Source organism: Anomaloglossus baeobatrachus, chromosome 2 (assembly GCF_048569485.1).
Source record: "Anomaloglossus baeobatrachus isolate aAnoBae1 chromosome 2, aAnoBae1.hap1, whole genome shotgun sequence".
NCBI lineage: Eukaryota > Metazoa > Chordata > Amphibia > Anura > Aromobatidae > Anomaloglossus > Anomaloglossus baeobatrachus.
In genome coordinates this window covers 119176058-119200349 of record NC_134354.1, presented here as the reverse complement: position 1 = coordinate 119200349, position 24292 = coordinate 119176058, and the positions used below count along the sequence as shown (strand labels likewise).

At 43.5% G+C, this 24292-nt stretch overlaps 1 protein-coding gene across 4 annotated transcripts in view; it reads left to right on the top strand.

Annotated features, from left to right (window-relative positions):
- RAP1GAP2 (RAP1 GTPase activating protein 2) overlaps positions 1–24292 on the top strand; it is a 1154914-nt gene that overhangs the window by 419040 nt on the left and 711582 nt on the right. Inside the window, exon 1 of one of the 4 annotated variants that reach the window (XM_075335288.1) lies at positions 21711–21769. The exons of the other annotated variants lie outside the window; for them this stretch is intronic. The gene's annotated coding sequence lies outside the window, so the exon portion shown is untranslated. Of the gene's footprint in view, positions 1–21710; positions 21770–24292 lie in introns of those variants that run through there. 4 annotated transcript variants of the gene reach the window in all.

Here is a 24292-nt window from a genome sequence, read left to right as displayed (position 1 = left end):
TCAGTAATCCCATCTGGGCTTCCGCCTGAACCCCCCAAATGTGTTTCAAACGTATGCACCTAAGTAGCCATTGACTATAATGAAGTAGGCAGAGTCACCGTGTGATCTGTCGTGCATCATTTTAGGGACACCTATTGGAGGCGGACACCAAGATGTAGTAGATTACGTTTGGGTGTCCGCCTCCATTAAGCGTATACTCTCAAAAATGGTGCATGACAGATCACACGGTGAGATCATCTGCTCCATTATATTCAATGCCCTGTCAGTGCATACGTCCGAAACCCATTTTGTAGGAGGTTCAGGCGGAGGCCCCGACGGGACCACTGAACGGAGATTGGAACGCAATGTGAAAGATGCCTTACACCTCTCAACTAGAATTTTAGACCACACTTTTGCAAACTGCTCCGGGTCTCTTATGTTTAAAGGGTGCCATCTCCCAACAGCAAATTGTAAGATCTCTGCACAGGTGTTCAATTGGATTTAGAGCCATACTCATTGCTGGCCACATCAGAACTCTCTAGCGCTTTGTTTCCCTCCATTTCTGGGGGATTCTTGAAGTATGTTTGGGGTCATTGTCCTGCTGGAAGACCGTTGACCTAGGACACAAACCCAGCTTTCTGGCACTGGGCATTACATTGTGACCCAAAATCCATTTCCGGATTTCAGAGCTATTTTGCACACAGTCAAAACACACAGTTCCAGAAGCAGCAAAACAACCCGAAAACATCTTTGAACCTCTACCATAATTGACTGTAGGTACTGTGTTCGTTTCTTTGTAGGCCTCATTCCATTTTTGGTAATAATCAGTAGAATAATGTGCTTTACCAAAAAGCTCTATCTTGGTCTCATGTGTCCACAAGGTGCTTTCCCAGAAGGATTTTGGCTTACTCATGTACATTTTGGCAAACTGCAGTCTAGCTTTGTATGTCTTTGTTATAGCAGCAAGGTCCTCCTGGGTCTCCTGCCATAGTGTTTAATTTCATTCAAATGTCAACAGATAGTTTGCACTGACACTTATACACCTTAAGGCTGCAGGACAGCTTGAATTTCTTTGGAACTTGATTGAGGCTGCTTAAAAACCGTCCAGACTGTTCTGCATTGCAACCTTTCATCAATTTTTCTCTACTGTTCACATCCAGGGAGATTAGCTACAGTACCACTTCTTAATTATTTTATGCACCAAGGACAAAGGAACATCAAAGTCTCTGGAAATGGACTTGTAACTTTGAGATTGTTGATAATTTTCAACAATTTTGATTCTCAAGTCCTCAGTCAATTCTCTTCTCCTCTTTCTGTTCTCCATGCCTAGTGTGGCACACAAACTGCAAAGACTGAGTCAACGTCTCCCCCTTTTTATCGGGTTTAGGTGTGATTTTCATATTGCCTACACCTGCTGCTTGCCACAAGTAAGTTTGAATGAACATCACATGCTTCAAACAAATTTATTTACCTACAATTTTGGAAAGGTGTGTACAACGTCTTGCCCATTTTTGAGGTTTTATGAAATTATGTCCAATTTGCCTTTTTTTCTGTGTTTTTCTTTTTGTATTGTTCAAAAATACACACAGGAAATATATGTGTATGACAAAACATGTGTAATTGTAATAATTTTCTAGGAGAAATGCTTAATTTATTGGAACAATTTCAAGGGTGTCAACACTTGTGGCCATGATTATAAGATAATGATTTTCTATTGGGACCCACATATATACCATAATAATGTTATACCACATTTGTCCTCATGCATATGCCAGAGTCTTTTCAGAATGATCCCTCATTCAGATTTTTTTTTTTTAATGTACATGAAATCAATGAACAATCTTCATCAGTATTTTTATTTGATTTTCATCAGTTTGTTCAGTGTACTATTTTACACAATAACATGTATAGAGTATAATGTATAGAAATGGACATAAGAAGTCATCAACATTACCTTGCGCCATATTCAATGGTATGGATGCGACACCTCGGGAGCAGGAAAAGAGAGAGGAGCCTCAATGTACGTTTCACAGCACTGGGCTTCATCAGGAGGCATGGCTAATTTATTAAGAGGGGTAGACTAAATAGGACTGGTGGACCAATGAAATAGCCCAGATAAGGAGGTGTATCTGGGTAACAAGGGGAGCAATATGTAAACAGTGGTCACATGAGAACCACTGAAGTCAGATGACACTGTCATATGGTAATAGCAGTATCCTTATTTGGGGCAGCAGGGATACTGGTGTCAGGGAGCTACAATTCATTGTTGGGATCATGAATTCACAGAAGTACTACTCTATATTGAAAGAGAAGATGCTGCCATCACTCTGTGCCCACTGTAGACATGCACTTTCAAACACAAATGATCCTTGATCCAATGATCCAAAACACTGTTTCTGAAAAAGAACATGGTGAAAGTGATACAATGGCCAAGTACAGTATGTCTCCTGAACTGAGCCCAACTGAACACGTATGGGCAATTCTGAAGAGACAACTTGAGCATCACTTTCCATCCAGTACTCAGGTTTTATAAGAGGTCGTTCTTGAAGAATAAAAAAAGATAGATGTTGCAATATGTCGCTAACTTGTTCATGTCATACCTAGAAGACTTGGTGCGACCCTTAAATATCATTGAAATCGTGTAAAATACTAGATGTAGTAGTTTTTCATGGGGGGTGTACTCAAGTAAATTGACTGAAACTGAAGATTTCGAAATTAAAGTTACAATATTAACATTACGTTCATTATATGGGTTAAAAAAATTCTATGAAACGCAATCTTCTCAAACTTTTAGAAATTGTTCTTGTGTTTATTGAGATTTTGATTAAAAATCCTACTTTTTAATGGGGTTGTACTCATGTTTGATTAGCACCATATATGTATATTTTCCATGTAATTAATATTTCTTTTGATAAGACCAATGGTAGTGGCCACATTTCAATTTAACACCAAAAATTAGTAGACAAAATTATTTTTCTTTCTAAATTGAAATGTAAGGTTAAATATAAGTGATTTGGTGGTCTTTCAAGTCGATCCTGCATAACACATAGAGAGTGAGATACGTAGAAGTTTCACGTTGCCATCCAAATTTCTTCCATATCGTAGGAATCATTTTATTGATATCGATATCGATATCGATATGCCTCGATTACTGCAACCTCCTGCTCTCTGGTCTCCCTTCCAACACTCTTGCACCCCTCCAATCTATCCTAAACTCTGCGGCCCGCTTAATCCACCTCTCCCCTCGCTATTCTCCAGCCTCGCCACTCTGCCAATCCCTTCACTGGCTTCCCATCGCCCAACGACTCCAGTTCAAGACATTAACCATGACATACAAAGCCATCCACAACCTGTCTCCTCCTTACATCTGTGACCTAGTCTCCCGGTACCTACCCACATGCAACCTCAGATCCTCACAAGATCTCCTTCTCTACTCCTCTCTTATCTCTTCTTCCCACAATCGCGTACAAGATTTCTCCCGTGCCTCCCCCATACTCTGGAACGCTCTACCTCAGCACATCAGACTCTCCCCTACCGTGGAAAGCTTCAAGAGGAACCTCAAGACCCACCTCTTCCAACAAGCCTACAACCCACAATAGCCCTCAGTCCAGTAGACCACTGCGCAACCAGCTCTGTCCTCACCTATTGTACTATCACCCATTACCTTCTCTCGTGGGCAGGGTCCCCTCTCCTCCTATACCAATCTGTTATGTACTGTTAATGATTGTTGTACGTATACCCTCTTTCACTGTAAAGTGCCATGGAATAAATGGCGCTATAAAAATAAATAATAATAATAATAATTGATATAACCTAGTCGGTATCACATCTGCTTGAAATGCCCATTTCGTACATACATTTGTATTTTTTCAGCTGTAATAGGGCAACAGGAAGGACAAAAGTAAATCTTTGGTGTCAATCTAAGAGACTGAAGAATTGGTTTCATTTTTCAATTTCAAAGAGGTGACAAGTGAAGGTGACAAATCTAGTGTTGTGGGAGGAAAATGAAGAGATGATTCAGAGCAGAAGGGAAATTACTTTAACAAGGTAAATATTCAGGTCAGTTCTTTTGTTTAAATCCGCGTTGTCATGTACGAGGCACTAAAGTAATTAGAGCAGCAATTACGTGACATTTGCTCCTGCCTCCTACTAATGTCACTATATAACATGCGACATACAATGTACACTGTAAAGATTACCCAGAAAATAATCAGTGAACCTGGTAATCACTTGTGTTCAATCCATGTCGTTTAGCTAAGCTTCATCACAACCCTGCCACTCGTAAAGGGAACCTGTCACGTCCCTAAACGCTATAAACCTGCAGATATAGGGTTAATCAGCAGGATATTAGCGGCACAATGCCGCCTGTAAATTTTACAAAAAGTGGGTCTACAAGGGGAAAATGCCACTGGCTTTCCGTCATGGGGGTTGTGCCTAAAGTTTCTCCACTCTCTGCTCACAGCGCCGCTCACTATATTGTGTGCATGTCCGCTACTTTGACAACCCACTCTGCTTGCTGTCAAAGAGCCAAAGTGTGCTTACAGCCACCATTCATTGTGTGCTCAGTGGTGACTTGAGCCGAACCAGGACACCTCTATTCTTATTCATTTTCTCCTGGTTGCTGTGCTTGCAGTAAAACAGTCACAGCCAGAAAAGCATTGTAAAGCTATTAACCTGCAGACTAAAGCGGGCTTTACACGCTACGAGATCACTACAGCGATCTCGTTGGGGTCACGGATTTTGTGACGCACATCCAGCCGCTGTAGCGATCTCGTTGTGTGTGACTCCTAGGAGCGATTTTGGATTGTTGTAAAAACGTCCAAAATCACTCCTCGTTGACATGGGGGGGTCCATTTTCAAATATCGCTGCTGTCGCGTGGGCGAAGTTGATCCTCGTCCCTGCGGCAGCAAACATCGCTACGTGTGACACCGCAGAAAGGAGGAACCTCTCCTTACCTGCCACACGCCAGCAATGAGGAAGGAAGGAGGTGGGCGGGATGTTCCCCCCGCTCATCTCCGCCCCTCTGCTTTGATTGGCCGGCTGCTTAGTGACATCGTGTTGACGTCGCTGTGATGCCGAACATCCCTCCCCCTTGAGGTAGGGATTGTTTGGCAGTCACAGTGACGACGACGACCAGGTAAGTGCGTGTGACGCTGCCGTAGCGATAATGTCCGCTGCGGCAGTGATCACCAAATATCGGCATAACAATAGGGGCGGGTGCTATCACGCTCGCCATCGCTAGCATCGGCTAGCGATGTCACAGCATGTAAAGCCCGCTTAACCGTATATCTGCAGGTTAACAGTGTTTGGGGACATGACAGGTTCCCCTTAAAAGGCTATTCCCATGTTTTACATTTATGGCATAGTCACATTGTTAGATTCACATAAGTAGATTTCACACCAATTCGACATGCATCTATCTTTAGAATGTAGCCCTTTAAAAGTACCTATCAACAAAAATATAGTTTATTAAAAAGTAGAAAAATGTAATTATATGTATGTGCTTACCTACTTTAGATGGATATTATGGATACTATTTTGAAATTCAGTATCTATCTAAAAACCTTTGTTTTAATTACCATGTATACTCATGTAAAGCCGACTTTTCCAATACATTTTTTTATGCTGAAAAAGCTCCTCTCAGCTTATACTTGAGTTCCCTCAGTGTCCTCTTATCTGATTCTTGTGAACCGCAGGCACGTAGACCTGTCGATGATTTTGGCCGGTACATAGGGGCCGCTGCTTTACTTTGGTTGAATGATTTGCGGTGCCGTAAATCATTTAACTGAAGTAAATAAAGCGCTGATGGCAGCAGCAGCCCCTTGCACCGGCCGAGATCATCAAGGGGTCTTTGTGCCTGCAGTTCGCAAGAAGCAAGTAAGAAGACACCAAGGGAACGGAGGACAGGTGAGAAGAATTTTTTTGTGTGTATGTGAACAATGGCATAATAGGGGACAAGAAGGGGATCAGTAGGAGGACATTACTAAAGAATGGGTACATTACTACAGGTCACAAGGATGGGGCACAATGATGGGCATATAACTACAGGAGACAAAAAAGACAATCATTACGCATTTTGAACCATTATAGTCCTTAGGCGAAGCAGAGGTGGTTGGACATACAACACCCATAATATGACTTATTTCACAATGGCTAGAAATGAGCAATTGGATGCTTGTCTTTTTTGTCCTCTTTGTTTGATCTGACTTACTGTTATTTTAAGAATATTTAAATAAACATTATTGATTTTATCTTCTTTTGGAGGCCAGTATAGTTTTTCTCACTATTGTATTAGCTCCACTACTTGCCATGCGGTCCTTTTTCCAGGATGAGCTGACTGCCTTTTTTCATATATTTTTCAATGGCAGTGCTATTTTATGTATTTTCCAATGGACCTGGAAACAATAAAATATGTTTTTTACAGTAAAATGTTGTTTTTGCCACAAATTAGGTTTTTTTTTCATAAAGGGGAATAAGAATATAGAACCCAAAATTTACAAAGCTACCGTATTTCTCCAGAATGTAGTGATGCATAAAAAGTGGTTGGAAACTAATGTTTTGGCACACGGTAGAGACTGGAAAGGAAAGAGTGAGAACGCCTGAGAAAGCACAATTTTATAAGATTGGGTTGTAAGAACTGGAATATTGCTTTTGCCTCAAATTTTCCTTTCTCACAAAGGGTAATGGGAGAAAAGGGAACTCACATTTTGTTATGGAATTTCTCCTGAAAGCAGGGTTATCCCATAAGTGCGTAAACACTACTGTTTGTTCACACTGCAGGGTTCAGAAGGGAAGCAGCATCATTTCACAGTTGGAGCACAATTTTAACTGGAATAGATTGTGGATGCCATGTCACATTTGCAGAGCTCTCCTCCCCCACAAGTGACCTCATTTTAGAAAATAATTTACAGAAAGATATCATTTAGGGGTGTGGTGAGCATTTTGAATTCACAAGTGCTCCACTGAATTTTGTAAGATTGGGCCGTGACAAAGGAAAATAGTTTTTTCCACTAAAATTCCTCTTCAGTTTCAACATTTTCATTCTCACAAGATTTATAGGCGAAAACAAAAAGACAGTAATGCAATGTCTACCAAACATAGAAATACCCCATATGTGGTTGAATACTATAGTTTTAGCACAGAGCAGAATGGAGCACCATTTGCCTGTTGAAATGCACATTTTCCTGAAATAGTTTGCAGAATCCATTAGGAGAACCTCTAATATGCCAGAACAGCAGAAAAACTTCAAAAGGGACTTTATTTTGTAAATTACACCCCGCTTTGCATTCAAGTTCTCTGACTATTTTGGTCCCAAAGATGTTTTCCAGACATGAGTACACAGTGGATGTTGTAGAGTGAAAATTTCATATCTTCCGAAGTTCCAGCTTAGTGCCCACATATTGCACCTAGCTTGTGTTTCTGAAGACATGTACTTCATAAATTTTCGCTACACCATTGCCATACATCCGGATGCTAACTGTGGTTTAGGTACAGGGCTCTGAAGGAAGGACGGAGGCATTTGAATTTGGGAGCACAGATTTTGCAGGATTGTTTTTTGGGTGCCATGTTGCTTTTTCAAAGCGTTTAAGGTGCTATTAATGATAGACTCAAACAGGTGTATTTCATGGTCAGTATATGGACCGTAATGACTAGACTGACCATGGGTCGTTCAATATGAACTTACAACCTTATGTGTTTCTATGAGGCTGAAAGTCCAAGCAGAGAGATCAGGGGTCAGTCCGTGCATTGCAGTCCGCATACTAACTGAGAAATACGCCTGTCTGAATCCGGCCTATATTTCCATTGACAGATGGTGGACCTGAATGGGGGGTATGTTATTTTTGAGATGAGTTGAAGTTTTTATTGGTACCATTTTTGGATTCATACATTTTTTTAATTCTGATTTTTCTTTCTGGCACAGATTGAATAAAAGCAGAAATTCACAAATTATTTTTACTTTATTTTTTTTATACCATTCATAATATGGTAAAAGTGAAAAGACAGCTTTGCTCTTACAGACACAGCAGATTTATAGAGTTGTTTTTTTTATTCTACTTTTGGACCTTTTTTTTCACAATAACATAGTTTTAGTGCTGTAAGTTTTTTTTTACTTTTCCAGCAACATACCTGTTTGGCGCCTTGTTTTTTGCTGGACAAAAAGTTTTCATTTACACATTTTTTGTACAACTTTTTCATCAATTTTTATTCTAATTTTTGTGTTACTATGGTGAAAAAAACCTACATTTTTAACAGGTTTAATATCTATTTTTTTTACGGAATTCACAATTGGGGATAAATAATGTGACAGTTTGATAGCTTGGGTTGTTCCATATGTGGCAGTGCTAAGTATATGTGTGGTTTTTGTTTGCATAGTTGCAAACTTTTTTGTGATTTTATTTCTTTTGCATTTTTTTGGGGGGGGGGGATTACATTTTTAAAGGTTTTATTGATTTTACTTTTTTTTTTTTTTTATTCAGTCCCACTGTGTGACTTGAATATTTTACCTTATCTTTTCTGGCATGATACACTGGCAGGAACTAACAGGCCTCTGTAGCTTGCACACCCCAAGGTAATCACTAGCTTCAGTTTGCTGTGGCAACCATGTGGATCCCGCAATCCTGGGGTACCAATGCGGTCAAGAATGGAGCCCCTTTCTGATAACTTTCTTGATACCTCTGTCGCTATTCTTTGTTGCATATATAGGGTTAATCGCTACAGTAGGGTGTCAAGGTATTTGCTCTGAGGCACACACTGCATGACAATCAGATCTGATCTTCTCTGTGATATAACAGAGAAGAATGGAGCCAGGAAAACTGAATAAAAAGGCCTTTCTTAGGGCCCATGCCCACGATCAGTGTTTGCAGCGTTTTGGATATAGCGTGTTTTCGCTGCATCCAAACCGCTGCGATGTACAGTACAATCACAGTGGATGGAATTTATAGAAATCCCGTGCCCACTGAGTGTGTATGGCCCACAGCGTAAGCTGACCTGCGGTGCAGCTTTTCGAGCCACAAGCATGTAAATTTTTTGCTGCGGTGTTGCAAGTGTCCTCCATTGGGGGAACACAAGCAAGAGACTGCAGCGCCCCAAACCCTGATCATGTGTACAAGCCTTTGCGGTCTCTTGCGTTCTTCTGTGTAGGAGACTTGTGGTCCTGCAGGTCCAGGATGCAGAGGGTCCTGATCGTGGGCACATACCCTTACTGTGATTGTTCTGTCTGCTTAGGCTGGTTTCACACATCCGGCTTTTCACCGGTTTGCCACTTCCGGCGCACGCCAGTACAGTGCATACAGTACAGTGGCAGCGCGACAAGTGCCGGTCACATGCTGTCATGTGACCGGAGCATGTGACCCGGAAGTTACAGCACTGCCACTGTACTGTATACACTGTACTGGCGTGCGCCGGAATCGGAAAACCAGCGAAAAGCCGGATGTGTCAAACTAGCCTTAGAGAGACCAATTACAGTGATCTCTGGCCATGGCAAAGGATGATTGGTAACTAGGTGGCAAGCTGCAGAACTCCAGTGTACAGGAAATCAGTCTTCATTACCCTTAAGCCCTTCACCACCTTGTGATTTTCCGTTTTTTCTTTTTTGTTCCAACTTTAACTTTTATTTTTACGTCAATATAGTCCCATGAGGGCTTATTTTTTGCGGGGCGAGTTATACTTTTGAACGACAACGTTCCATGTACTTTATCACTTCTACAACTGACATAATTTCTAATATTCAGTATTTTTTCGTTTATTGTGAAGCGTAACCTCTGGGGTCACTCACAGCCGCCAAAGCTCCGCTCGTAACGTGTATACTGCTTAGTCCATTGTCCGGTAATGAGCAAATTGTGTGTCTGACTCACAAACAAACATTCATTTTACTTGCCGCATTTATCTAGTTTTCAAATGCAATTAAATAGAACATGAAAAGCTTATACAATTGTATGAGAGGAGCCAGTTTGCCGTGATGTATTTTCGCTCAGATCACCACCTGCTAGGATTGTTTCTTTCAGTGGCTATTCCCGCATTTACTGCTGGCTTATTCATCTGAAAAACTACCTGACACATGATCTAGAAATTAGCCGCATTGTGGAGGGTAATGGGGAGTAAATTGTCACTGTTTTGTACCTTTTAACTTAAATTGGAAGCTTTCATTTTAGTTAACTTTTTTCAATAGGCTTATATTATAGATTGATGGTTGTGTCATTTTTTTAACTTTTCCATATAGTTGTTAGGCTTTTTATGAAACTTTCTAAAATTATTTGTACATGATTAAAAATATTTTTAAAAAATTGGGTGTCTTGTCTTCTCTGTATGTCTTCAAGCCTGTCATTGGAGATCTTGGTTTTCCATGAATGTTTCAAGCTTGGATATAGCATAGAAGCAAATTATGTAGCAGCCATAAGGCCCTTGAAAGTGAAAGGTCCAGGACTAATTGGTTCCATAGTCTACACTATTAGGGTACGGTTCCACTTTCGCATAGTTTCTGATGTGAGAGCATCGAAAGCGATATGCTAATGACCCTCAGCTGCAAGCGTCAGCCGAGGGTCATGTGACTGTGATGCAATCTTGTGATTGTATCACAACTGCGAAGATGAGGGAGAGAGCACTTTATCCACATCTCCTCCACTGCCTGTCTTTGCGTACATCACACTGCAGCTGGATGACATGTGAGTGCAGTGCAATTTCACACTCTCCCATAGACTTGTATGGGGGTGTGTGAGCTGAGACTCACTGCTAAACGCAAAATGCTGCGATTGATTTCTCAGGCTGATATGGCATGAGAAATCAATCGCAGATGGACACTTCCCCATAGTTTTACACAAGAGCTAGTGCAGTCCGATGTTTTATCGCAGGGGTGGGGAACCTCCGGCCCGCGGGCCGCATGCGGCCCGCCATGACCTTTTATGTGGCCCCCGGGCAGATTCCCGGGGGAGGCAGTGCTGGTGCTGTCACCGCGGTTTGCTGCCGCCGGCCCTTTAAATCCACACATTGCTGTTTGTGCTGCAATGTGTTCTCCCGTCGGCCAGTGCCAATTGTGGGCGGGTCCACAGCAGCCTCACAGTTTCTAGCCTTGTGTGTCCGCCCCCTGCCCTCCGGAGATCAGTGCCTGCCTTCTCCTTCAAGTTCTGATGCAGTGTGTCCGGCTCCTGCACTCCGGTGATGTGAGTGCAATGCTGCTGTGAGTCCAGCGCCGACCCTCTGCTGCTATGTGCCCTGCCCAATGCTTTGTGCCTCCCCACACCAGTTCTGTAAACCTTCTCCCCCAGAGTTGCATGAAACTCTCAGCGCAGTGTGGCCCCCAATGTCCTGTGTGCACCCCTCCCCCAGTCCTGTGTGCAGCCCCCCCAATGTCCTGTGTGCAGCCCATCACCCAGTAGTCCTGTTTGCACCCCCCCCAATCCTGTGTGCACCCCCCCAGTCCTGTGTGCAGCCCCCCCAGTCGTGTGTGCAGCCCCCCCCCCGTGATGTCTGTGCAGCCCCCCCGTAATGTCTGTGCAGCCCCCCCCGTAATGTCTGTGCAGCCCCCCCCCGTAATGTATGTGCAGCCCCCCCCGTAATGTCTGTGCAGCCCCCCCCGTAATGTCTGTGCAGCCCCCCCGTGATGTCTGTGAAGCCCCCCCCGTGATGTCTGTGCAGCCCCCCCGTGATGTCTGTGCAGCCCCCCCCGTGATGTCTGTGCAGCCCCCCCGTGATGTCTGTGCAGCCCCCCCCGTGATGTCTGTGCAGCCCCCCCCGTGATGTCTGTGCAGCCCCCCCCGTGATGTCTGTGCAGCCCCCCCGTGATGTCTGTGCAGCCCCCCCGTGATGTCTGTGCAGCCCCCCCCGTGATGTCTGTGCAGCCCCCCCGTGATGTCTGTGCAGCCCCCCCAGTGATGTCTGTGCAGACCCCCCAGTAATGTCTGTGCAGCCCCCCCCAGTGATGTCTGTGCAGCCCCCCCCAGTGATGTCTGTGCAGCCCCCCTCAGTGATGTCTGTGCAGCCCCCCCAGTGATGTCTGTGCAGCCCCCCCCAGTGATGTCTGTGCAGCCCCCCCCAGTGATGTCTGTGCAGCCCCCCCAGTGATGTCTGTGCAGCCCCCCCCAGTGATGTCTGTGCAGCCCCCCCAGTGATGTCTGTGCAGCCCCCCCCAGTGATGTCTGTGCAGCCCCCCCAGTGATGTCTGTGCAGCCCCCCCAGTGATGTCTGTGCAGCCCCCCCAGTGATGTCTGTGCAGCCCCCCAGTGATGTCTGTGCAGCCCCCCACAGTGATGTCTGTGCAGCCCCCCACAGTGATGTCTGTGCAGCCCCCCACAGTGATGTCTGTGCATCCCCCCACAGTGATGTCTGTGCAGCCCCCCACAGTGATGTCTGTGCAGCCCCCCACAGTGATGTCTGTGCCTCCCCACAGTGATGTCTGTGCCTCCCCACAGTGATGTCTGTGCCTCCCCACAGTGGTGTCTGTGCCTCCCCACAGTGGTGTCTGTGCTTCCCCACAGTGGTGTCTGTGCCCCCAGCCCCGCGTGTGGTGTCTGTGCCCCCAGCCCCGCGTGTGGTGTCTGTGCCCCCAGCCCCGCGTGTGGTGTCTGTGCCCCCAGCCCCGCGTGTGGTGTCTGTGCCCCCAGCCCCGCGTGTGGTGTCTGTGCCCCCAGCCCCGCGTGTGGTGTCTGTGCCCCCAGCCCCATGCCCCCAGTTAATTAATTGCTTCACCCAATATAGCAGGGTCATTTAAACATTGATAATTTTGTGCGGCCCCCGAAGGTTGGTAGAAATTTCCAAATGGCCCCCGACAGAAAAAAGGTTCCCCACCCCTGTTTTATCGGATTGCATTCGTCCGTGCAAAACGCAAGTAAAAATGTACCCTTACCTTGTGAGTACCTCCTGGTTAGAAAGCTCCTCAACAGGACTGAATGTTAACTTAAAAAAGTTGTCTATCAGTGTAAGGCCTCATTCATATGTCAGTTTTTCTCATATGAATGCTATCCGTGTTATTATTGGATGGCGCTCATACCTATAACTGTGAGGAGCTGTTCATATATCTAAAAATTTTTGCAGAAAGGATCATTCCATGCTAAATCGTGCTAGGTACAATCTTGATCTGAGTTTTGAATCAAACTCGCCAATGTAACTCTATCAGTCGATGAAAAAATTGTACAGTACCCAGACATCCTCCATGTGCTTTCAATTTTTTAGGGACTGTTTGATGTGGGAAACTTGATAAACCTCCATCAGTTTTGTTTTTTTTTCTTCTGAGAAAAACTGATGAAGCTTTTGATGATAAAAATTGATACACTGAGCAAACTCTGATTACACTCTGATCAAAAGCCCTGATTAAACTTTTTTTTGCCTATGAGAAAGACACGCGGCCAGTCAGAACATTGCGGTCCAATCTTGTTGCGATTTATACAGTCGTCTGAATGCACACAAAAATTCAACATCTGTCAACTTGGCCTTTGTGGCCTCTGGCCATTGTGGCCCAGACAACTCAATATAGAAGGTAAGTTGTTCCTTGTTGCAGAGTCATTGCCTTCAGTTGCTGACCTTGGTCTAGAGCTCTAGCCTAAAATGATTATTGAGTTTTTTTATTATGGGTACATTACTATTTTTGAGTATATTCTCGACCTTGGAAGACCAGTCAGGGGCTCAATGGTGCAGATGTGAAGGTCAGTGTAACATAAAAATATCCAGCCATTTGACAAGTCAACAAAGTCATCAGAGTACTTGTTGCTTGATGTAAACTCTACGTGATGTAACGTCCTTGGGTGATCTTCTGTATGTCCACGTTATATTTATCCAAAGCCAAAAACATCTGCGGTGCTAAAAACTGCACCAATTTTTATTTGTCTTTTACTTGTGGAAATGTTGCAGATTTGCAGCAGTTTTTACCATTTGGATAGCAAGGGTTGAAATCCACATAATTGAAAACCTGCAGATCACGAGAAATTGCGAGGGGGAAATTTCCTGCAGCTAAGTTATGTTGGTTCTCTAATGAAAGTGGCTTTTTTCATCTGGAAAATTTGTATAAAAAATCGGCTGGATTTACCGTACAGTAAATGTTACCTTTACCGGTCAGACATCAATGTACGGTCTTATATTAGACATAGCATATTTATGTGCGACGGATTTTATTTCTCATCACCTATGACACTTGTGAATATATGCAAGAGAAAAGCGAGGACATAAATAGCGCAATACTCTGCGGCTGATATTCTGATATGTGAGATTCTCCAGAGAATAACACATTGAAAGTCACAGGGTTTGTTCTCTAAGCAGAAGTTGTAATTACTGAATGATGGAATAACAAAGTGTTCGCATATTCTTGGCTTTAAAACCTCAAAACAGATTTGACAAGGGGACTCTAGATTTAATTGGGTGCGAGTTCTTCTGCGTGATTGAAAAGCAATGTCTGAATTAATCATTTTTTATTGAATGGTTGACAAAAAATGTTTATTGCACAAAACATCAGTGTGATCTGCAGCTCCAGCTTGTTACTCGCGGCTCCTGTTCAGGCATTAGTACTCTTCCTAACTGGCTCATAACTTTGGGTGGAGGGTAAAGGCGGGAGCCACACCTAGGACATGTAAGAAGACTCGACTATTCTAAATAGCACATGGTGCATCTTACAGATTTTACATGAGAGCCCAAGTCCACTCAAAATAATACAAGAAAAGTAATGGTAAGAGTCTTGGGTTCCAATAGGGCTTTACCGTATACACAATCCTTCACAGAAAGCCAAGTAAGTTGACCACTTAGTCCGACAGATGTTTTTTGATTAACTTCTCTAGGGTTGACTCCTTACAGAATGGGCGATTTTTCATTTTTATGCTTTCATTTTGTCCTCGTCTTATTCGAAGAGCCATAACTTTGTTACTTTTTTTTAAAAAAAATGACCTAAAAATGCTGTTTTCCAGGTTTCTATAATAACAGCAATAGCAAACTTGCAAAAAAAAATGTTTTATTATTTAAATAGAACCTGTCAGGTGCAATATGCACCCAGAACCACAAGCAGTTCTGGGTGCATATTGCTAATCTCTGCCTAACTGTCCCTAAATCTAGTAGCATAGGTAAAGAGATTTTTACAAAAAGTAATTCTAAAGATCCTTTATGATATGCTAATGAGGCCAGGGACTAGTCACAAGGGTGTTAGTTTCCCCTGACTAGTCCGCCCTCTAAGCATGCTAGCAATCCCACAGGGGCATAATAACATGCCATTTAATGCCCAGCGTCATCAGCGAAGCCACGCGTACCTGTGTCCGTTATCACTGCATCAGAACGCCAGCTTTAGGGTCAGTGCTTATGATCAGAAGTCACAGTACTTCCCGTCATGCACATTATGAAGCCGGGTGTACACGTCCTGGCTTCAGTGAGGTCTAGTGCACATGACCGCAAGTACGGAGTATTCTGATCATGTGCACTGACCCTAAACCTGGGGTTCTGAAGCGATGACAGGTACTGTATGCTGGGCAATGGACACTGAATAGCATGTAAGCACGTACCTGTGGAAGTATTAACATGCTAAGATGGCGGACTAGTCGGGGGATATAACGCCCTTGCGACTAGTCCCTGCACTCATTAGCATATCATAATGGATATTTAGAAATACTTTTTCTAAAGATCTCTTTATCTATGCTACCAGATACAGGGACAGTTAGGCAGGGATTAGCAATATGCACCCAGAACTGCTCGTGGTTCTTGGTTTATATTGGACCTGACAGGTTTCATTTTAAGTAATGAAAAGAAATTCTGAACTTTCTTTTAAAAAATATAGTATTTATTTTGTTTGTCACCATTTTCGAGATTTGTAACATCTTTAGTTTTTCAGTGATGCAGCTGTGTAGGGTGACTTTTTGTGTGTCCTGATTTGTCTGTCTTACTAATACTAATTTGATCATTTTTGTTGACTTTTTTAGTTGATTGTTTTATGCACCTGTAGTGAAATCAACAATTCTGCCAATTTGATTTTTTTCTCTATACAGCATTTATGGAATGAATTAATATATTGTGAAAGACTTTCACTTTTTATAAGATATGTTTTCCTTTTTTATTTCTTTACTTTTAACGTGAGAGAATGGGAGGGATTCCATCTTTTTGAATTTCTAATTTTTCTATATTATTAAAAACTTTTTTCTACAGTTTTACTTATTTTTGTCCTTTTACAGAACTTGAACCTGTGATCATATGATCATTAATACTACTTAAATGCATACCACAGTATTGTAGTATATAACAAAAATCTCAGTCTGTGGTTCATAGGAGTACCAATATGGTATTGACAGAGGACTCAGCAGGATATGGTAATCCATTATTGCCCTGCAATTGCTTCTAGGGGGGCTGCTGAAAACCAGAGCTTGTGTACATCAATATCCGCTATATAATTTACCTTATTCTGTCTGTCTGTCTGTCTGTCTTGCTCCAAAATCACGTCATTACAGTGACAACCGTCGCATTGGCCGTTCGGCTCGGCCCGGCAACTCTCGATGCACGCATTGGCCGTTCGGCTTGGCTCGGCCCGGCCCCGCCCCCGCACGCATTGGCCGCTTGGCCCGGCCCCCCGCACACTGTGCCTGCTTGGCCATGCCCCCGCACACTTTGCCTGCTCGGCCACGCCCCCTGCACACTGTGCCTGCTCGGCCATGCCCCTCGCACACTGTGCCCGCTCGACCACGCCCCCGCACACTGTGCCCGCTCGGCCACGCCCCCCGCACATTTTGCTTGCTCGGCCACGCCTCCGCACACTTTGCCTGCTCGGCCACGCCCCCGCACACTGTGCCCGCTCGGCCACGCCCCCCGCACATTTTGCCCACTCGGCCACACCTCCGCACACGTTGCCTGCTCGGCCACGCCCCCCGCACACTTTGCCCGCTTGGCCATGCCCCCCGCACACATTGGGCACCTATACACCTCCCCCCAGGACTACTCCACCTATTATACACCTCCCCCCAGGACTACTACACCTATTAGACACCTCCCCCAAGGACTACTCCACCTATTAGACACCTCCCCCCAGAACTACTCCACCTATTAGACACCTCCCCCCAGGACTATTCCTATTATACTCCTCGTTGCAGGACTACTCCTCCTATTAGACTCCTCCCCCAGGACTACTCCTCCTATTATCCTCCTCTCTCCCCAGGACTACTCCTCCTATTATCCTCCTCTCTCCCCAGGATTACTCCTCCTATTATCATCCTCTCCCCCCAGGACTACTCCCCCTATTATCCTCCTCTCCCCCAGGACTACTCCTCCTATTAGACTCCTCTCCCCCAGGACTACTCCTCCTATTATCCTCCTCTCTCCCCAGGACTACTCCTCCTATTAGACTCCTCTCCCCCAGGACTACTCCTCCTATTATCCTCCTCTCTCCCCAGGACTACTCCTCCTATTAGACTCCTCTCCCCCAGGACTACTCCTCCTATTATCCTCCTCTCTCCCCAGGACTACTCCTCCTATTATCCTCCTCTCTCCCCAGGATTACTCCTCCTATTATCCTCCTCTCTCTCCAGGACTACTCCTCCTATTATACTCCTCTCCTCCCAGGACTACTCCTCCTATTAGACTCCTCTCCCCCCAGGACTACTCCTCCTATTAGACTCCTCTCACCCCAGGACTACTCCTATTATCCTCCTCTCTCCCCAGGACTACTCCTCCTATTAGACTCCTCTCCCCCCAGGACTACTCCTCCAATACACACACACTGCACAAAACATACCTCCCCCCAGGACTACTCCTCCTATTATACTCCTCACCTCCAGGACTACTCCTCCTATTATCCTCCTCTCTCCCCAGGACTACTCCTCCTATTATACTCCTCTCCCCCCAGAGAAACCGCGCAACACACACAGCATCACACACGCACAACGCTGCAGACACACAGCGCTCCACAAATAACGCAACATACACAACGCAACACACAAACACCGCTCTCACACACCCCCACACGCAGACAACACCCAGAACATATACAGCGCCCTACACAAACACTTGGTAACTACACACAACAACATCTATATATATAACAAAAATCATACATTAACTACACAATAAATTCTAGAATACCCGATGCTTTAGAATCGGGCCACCTTTTTTTTTTTTTTAGTTTAAATATAAATGTGAGAGATCGACAACTGCACTTAAATGGTTAACAGATGTGATCAGAGCTCAGCTCTGGCTGCTGTTGTTAGACACTGATGCCAAAACATAACGTCTACTGTGTGTGGAGGGAGCATGTTCACCCAAGCACTGATATACATACATATGATTTTGCATTAAGAGGTTAAAGGTGGTATCCAGTGACACTCACTTTTGTATCAGAGGTTAGCAATGTTGGTGACATGTGCTTGATCAGCATGTATTGTGGACATGTCCTATTCATTAGGTTACAACACATACAAGGTACCTGTCAATCATGCACGTCTCATCAAGTATTTGGGGTCATAATATCATTGATACCACTCATCATTGAGCGGTCATAGTATCATTGGCACCACTTATCATTGAAGGATCATAATATTGGCACCACTCATCATTGAGGGGTCATAGTATCATTGGCACCACTTATCATTGAAGGGTCATAAAAGCATTAACATCATTCATCATTGAGGGGTTATAATATCAATGGCACCACTCATCATTGAGGCGTCATAATATAACTGACACCACTCATTATTGAGGGTCATAATATCATTGGCACCACTCATTATTGAGGGGTCATAATATCATTGGCAACACTCATCCTTGAGGGGTCATAATATCATTGGTACCATTAATCATTGAGGGGTAATAATATCATTACCTCCACTACTCATTCAGGGGTCATAATATCATTGGTACCACTCATTATTAAGAGGTCATAATATCATTGCACCACTCATTAATGACGGGTAATATGATTGGGACCACGTATCATTGAGGGGTCATAATATAATTGGCGCCACTCATTATTAAGGGGTCATCATATCATTAGCACCACTTACCTCCAACCTCCAGCGTGGAAGTGAGTGGTGCCTTATTTCCCACTTTAATGTCAATAGGTTTGTATAAAACAGCAATAAAGAAAACGTAAGAAGAAGGAAAAATAAAGTAGCAAAACTAATGTCATGTATAAGGTGGGGTTTCTAAAGGGTTACTCATTTCATTCTGGGTACATAGTGTATTGGACTTGAGAGTATAGTTTATTAATTCATATTAAATTTTGAGTCTCATGGGAAAGAATATAGAAGAATATTAAGAATTTGTGCCAGACCTGTCATTATTTGTAAATTTAATAAGAGCAAATAAGGTAGTCTCTGGAAACCCCTTACAACCCAAGTTGTTTGCGTTTTAGTCCTTTATTGCTATATAGACTGACAATCACAATCAAATGAACCCCTTTCATTAGCTGAAAGTATCAAACCACCATGATGTATGTATAAGTACCTGCACCCTTGTCTCATTGCAAATTTGCCATGGTCACTACCAGACCGGAATCCATGGAAGTGAACATTTAGCTTTTATCTTATCCGTTCCAGGTGGGTGTCGGATGTTAAACACAACTGACCATACATTCTACACCACCATGACAAATACAATTTTTTGTTTCTTATATCCTTTGGTGGAAAGGGGTTACTCTATATTTTTTTGTAGAATGTGCAAAAATTGTGAAATATTAGCAAAAATTTGAGGAAATAGTCATTCTTACATCTACAAAACAGTAGACAGTGAATAAGTATCACAAAGAATACAGTCAAGGAAAGATGCCATCGCTTTTTATAAACGTAAGATATTTGTCGAAAACGACACAGTCAATAAAATCTTGATTTCCATTGCGGTCTTTGCCAGTCCTAAACTTATCATGATAGAGATACCACATTGTTATAGTTCATTTTCAGAGATATGGATATATTTACACAGATTGACTTCAAATATTAAGACAATGAATAATACAATAACCTCTTTATTAAGTGAGCTGTTTTTAGTTCTGGGTTTCCTTAGAAACCGGGAAAAGTAGAGAGCGCTTATGGTTCTTATCTCTTTTCAAAGTCTTTGTTTTTCTTACTAACGTAACATTTGCTTTAGATTAGCTTTTCTAAACCAACAGCAGAGCCACAGAACAACTGAACTTTATTGTTGCTGAATAGAGGACTTGTGGTTACACCAACGCACACTCAAAATCTAAATTCTCTTTTTTATAATGCTTCAGTTTGTAAAAAAGGATGAGCCAATAATATCGTTATATAATAATAATAATGTATTCATTTATATAGAGCTATTAATTCCATAGCACTTTACATACATTGGCAACACTGTCCCATTGGGGCTCACAATCTAAGGTCCCTAACCTTATGTTTTTGGAGTGTGCGAGGAAAGCGGAGTACCTGGGGGAAACCCACGCAAACACGGGGAGAACATACAAACTCCTTGCAGATGGTGTCCTTAGTGGGAATTGAACCCAGGAACCCAGCGCTGCAAGATTGCAGTGCTAACCACTGAGCCACCATGCTGCCCATTTGGGGAAATATTATTTCTGCAATTCCCTAAAGTATTAGTACCTGTTCACCAAAGGTGAAATCTTTGTTAGCCCTTGGCAACACTTGTCTTCTGCCCCCTATGGCCACAGCCCCTTGCTCTACTCCACACTATGTTTCACTGGGTGGCACAGTGGTTTAGTGGTTAGCATTGCAGTCATGCAGTGCTGGGGTCCTGAGTTCAAAACCCACCAAGGACAATATCTGCATGGAGTTTGTATGTTCTCCCTGTGTTTGCGTGGATTTCCTTTGGGGTCTCTGGTTCCCTCCCACGCTCCAAAAACATACTGCTGGGACTTTAGATTGTGAGCCCTGATGGGGACAGAGTTGCACTGTGAAATTAATAGTGCTATATAAATATTATACATTATTATAGTTGCTGGTCACACCTCACTGAAAAGGTCTTTTAATATCTTAGACACGTGGAGTCTGAGTATTTAGTCAGTTTAGTCTACAGTTGTCATTTGTCTTGGAGTTTTGCTATCATCCTGTTTTTTGACCTGCAATTATCAAAACCCTGTGATTTCTACAACTAGCATATACGGCTCCTGAGATCTGCTGGTTGACCCATCATTTGTTGTAAGCACTACAAACTATTTTTTTGGGGAGACAATTCACACTACATTGCAATCATCTCTGCATTCTCTTGTGGTTTCTACATCTTATAACTACTACCTTTCATGGCTAACACATCATAGAATAGTAGAGTTGGAAGGGACCTCAAGGGCTATCGGGTCCAACCACCTGCGAGTGCAGGCTTTCCTAAATCATCCCAGCTATATGTTTATCCAGGTTCCGCTTGAAGAGAAGAGCTCACCACCTCCCGTGGTAGACTGTTCCACTCTCTGACTGCCCTCACTGTTAAAAAGTGTTTCCTAATGTCTAATCTGTATTTCCTTCCCTTTAGTTCATCCCATTGCTTCTTGTACTTCCTGTGCTAATGAGAATAGGGTAGCTCCCTCTGCACTGTGACTACCTTTCAGATATCTGTAGACCACTAAAGTCTCCTCTCACCCTTCTCAAATGCAGACTAAACATAGTTTTTTTTGAAGCTCTTCATATGACATTGTTTGCAGACGTTCTATCATCTTGGTTGCTCTTCTCTGGACTTGTTCCAATATATCAATTGGGAGTATGCATTATGCAATTCACATCATGCTGTAAACATCTTTGCAATCTCCTTTGTCCTTCAGTCTGCCGTGCTCCGCTTGCTTGCTGTGCATCATAGCCAGTTGTCCTGGTTCACATCGCTATGCCATTGTCCTCAGTCCATGTGTTCACCGTGACCGGTAGCCTAATGGATCCACCTCACCAGGTGAGTCTCACAACCAGGGTACATTAAATGAAAGCTGTTGTGATTGGTAGTTGTAGACAATAAAAACAGCTTTCCTTTCAGACAGTTTGGATATGTCTTTCACAATTTTATTTTTAAAGCCAACATTCTGTGTTGATTTGGTGTTTTGCCCTCCCACAGTCTTTCCCTTCACTGCAGCTCCTGATTTCTTCCAACACAAGTCAAGTGAATTGGGCCATCCGCCAGGACCGCGATTCAGCACGGTGGCGTCTGTGTTCTGAGGATCCCATAGGTTAGACACCTGCTGATTTTAAAGTGATGGCTTACCTGAGTGATAGGCCACCACTCTCTGAGATGGATCACACCATTACAACACTTAGGTCGGGCCACAAGGGGATCTACTGCGATCTTCGCATGACACTCAGCTCACACTGGCAGCACAGCAGGAGTCGAGTGTTGTGCAAGTTAAACTGCAACTGAGGTCCAATCGTGCAATCAGACCTTAGCTGCGGGGGTTGGGCCGCCACTGAGGAGGGGAGGGCTGGCGCTGAGGAAGAGAGGGAGGGCTTTATCTCCCTCTCTCCTCCATAGCCAGCTATTGCCGTTCTTGCCCTCCACTCACAGTACACCGGTGTACTGCGAATGCAATGCAATTTTTCTCTCGCCTCATAGACTTGAATGGGTGCAAGAGAAACCAGGATCGCATTACAGTTACAGCATGCTGCAAATTTTTTCTTGGTCTGATTAGGGCTGAGAAAATAATCGCTCATGGGTGCTGACACATAGGCTAATATTGGTCCGAGTGGAATGCAATGTTCTATCGCATTCCACTCGCTCTGATTTTCATGTCATGTGTCTTAGGCGGGCTTTGCACATTACGACATCGCAAGCCGATGCTGCGATGTCGAGTGCGAAAGTCCCCGCCCCCGTCGCAGGTACGATATCTTGTGATAGCTGCCGCAGCGAACATTATCGCTACGCCAGCTTCACACGCACTCACCTGCCCTGTGACCTTCGCTCTGGCCGGCGACCTGCCTCCTTCCTAAGGGGGCGGGTCGTGCAGCGTCATAGCGACGTCACACAGCAGGCGGCCAATAGCGGCGGAGGGGCGGAGATGAGCAGGATGTAAACATCCCGCCCACCTCCTTCCTTCACATTGCAGCCGGGAGGCAGGTAGGAGATGTTCCTCGCTCCTGCGGCCTTACACACAGCGATGTGCTGCTGCAGGAACGAGGAACTACATCGTACCTGTCTCTGCACCGGCATTATGGAAATTTCAGAGAATACACAGATGATACGATAACGACGCTTTTGCGCTCGTTAATCGTATCATCTAGGATTTACACACTACGATGTCGAAAGTGACGCCGGATGTGCGTCACTTTCGATTTGACCCCACCGACATCGCACGTGCGATGTTGCAACGTGCAAAGCCGCCCTTAGGCCTTAGACCCACCTCTTATGAAGATGATTACATAATTTAATTTTTTTATAATGTGGAAGACCCTTACATAAGGTAAGCCAGCAAACTCCTTGTAGATTTCTCGCTGGTTAGATGTAAACTCACAACCTATGTGTTAAGATGCAATAGTTCTATCCATACTAGCTGTAGATCTTTATTTAGAAAAATATGATTTAAGACCTTATTATTTTAATTGTGTTGTAGAATAATATCAAGGAAAATTAAATAAAAAAGCTGCTCTAAAATGAAATGTATGTTATGTTTTTGTCATATTTCCTCACTGACATGCATTTCTTTTTATAGAAGTATTGATTTTTCTTGCTTTGGAAAAGTGTTAAAAATAGCTTTAGTCTTTCCCTAAGTGCACACTAAACAACATATGTGAATGTTGATAATTTAGGCTTAAAAATTCTACGCATACAGGAAGCAAATCAACGTCTTTTAGATTCTCCAAACAAGGTGTAAAAATTATAGATCAAAAAATGTGAATATTATCTCTTATCTGCCCTATGAAGAGTCCAGGGTAGTGATGTGTCTGAGAAAAATTTTAGTAGAAAAAAATATACAGCAGATGCTCCGTCCCAGATTCCATAAAACGTGACTTTCATTGATATATTAAAATCTCCATAAAGAAAACAGTGACAGTTACGGTCCTATGCGTTTCGGCAAGCTACCTTAATCATGGTTAAGGCATCATGCCAAAACGTGTTACTGTCGCTGTTTTTTTATGGAGATTTTAATACATTAACCCTCCGTCACATACAATAGGCCTGACAGGCACATCTTTTTTACTTTCATTTCTCCTTCCTCACCAGATTGTGAGGAAATCCCCTCCCTCCAGGTAGTCTCCTGTCTCTAGCAGCTCTGTGAAACCTCATACCACAGTTGGATTGCAGAGCTTCAGGAGGACAGATATAACTGCGCTAATCTCTCAGGCTCATTGTATGTGAACACGTCAAACTCAATAAGGTTGGTATTTTATGTTTTTATTCATCACATGCTCTGCAAGTGTAATTTTTCTGGGGAAACTTCAGGATCTAATTCTGATTGAATATGTGTTTAATAGTACTTAAGGTACCTTA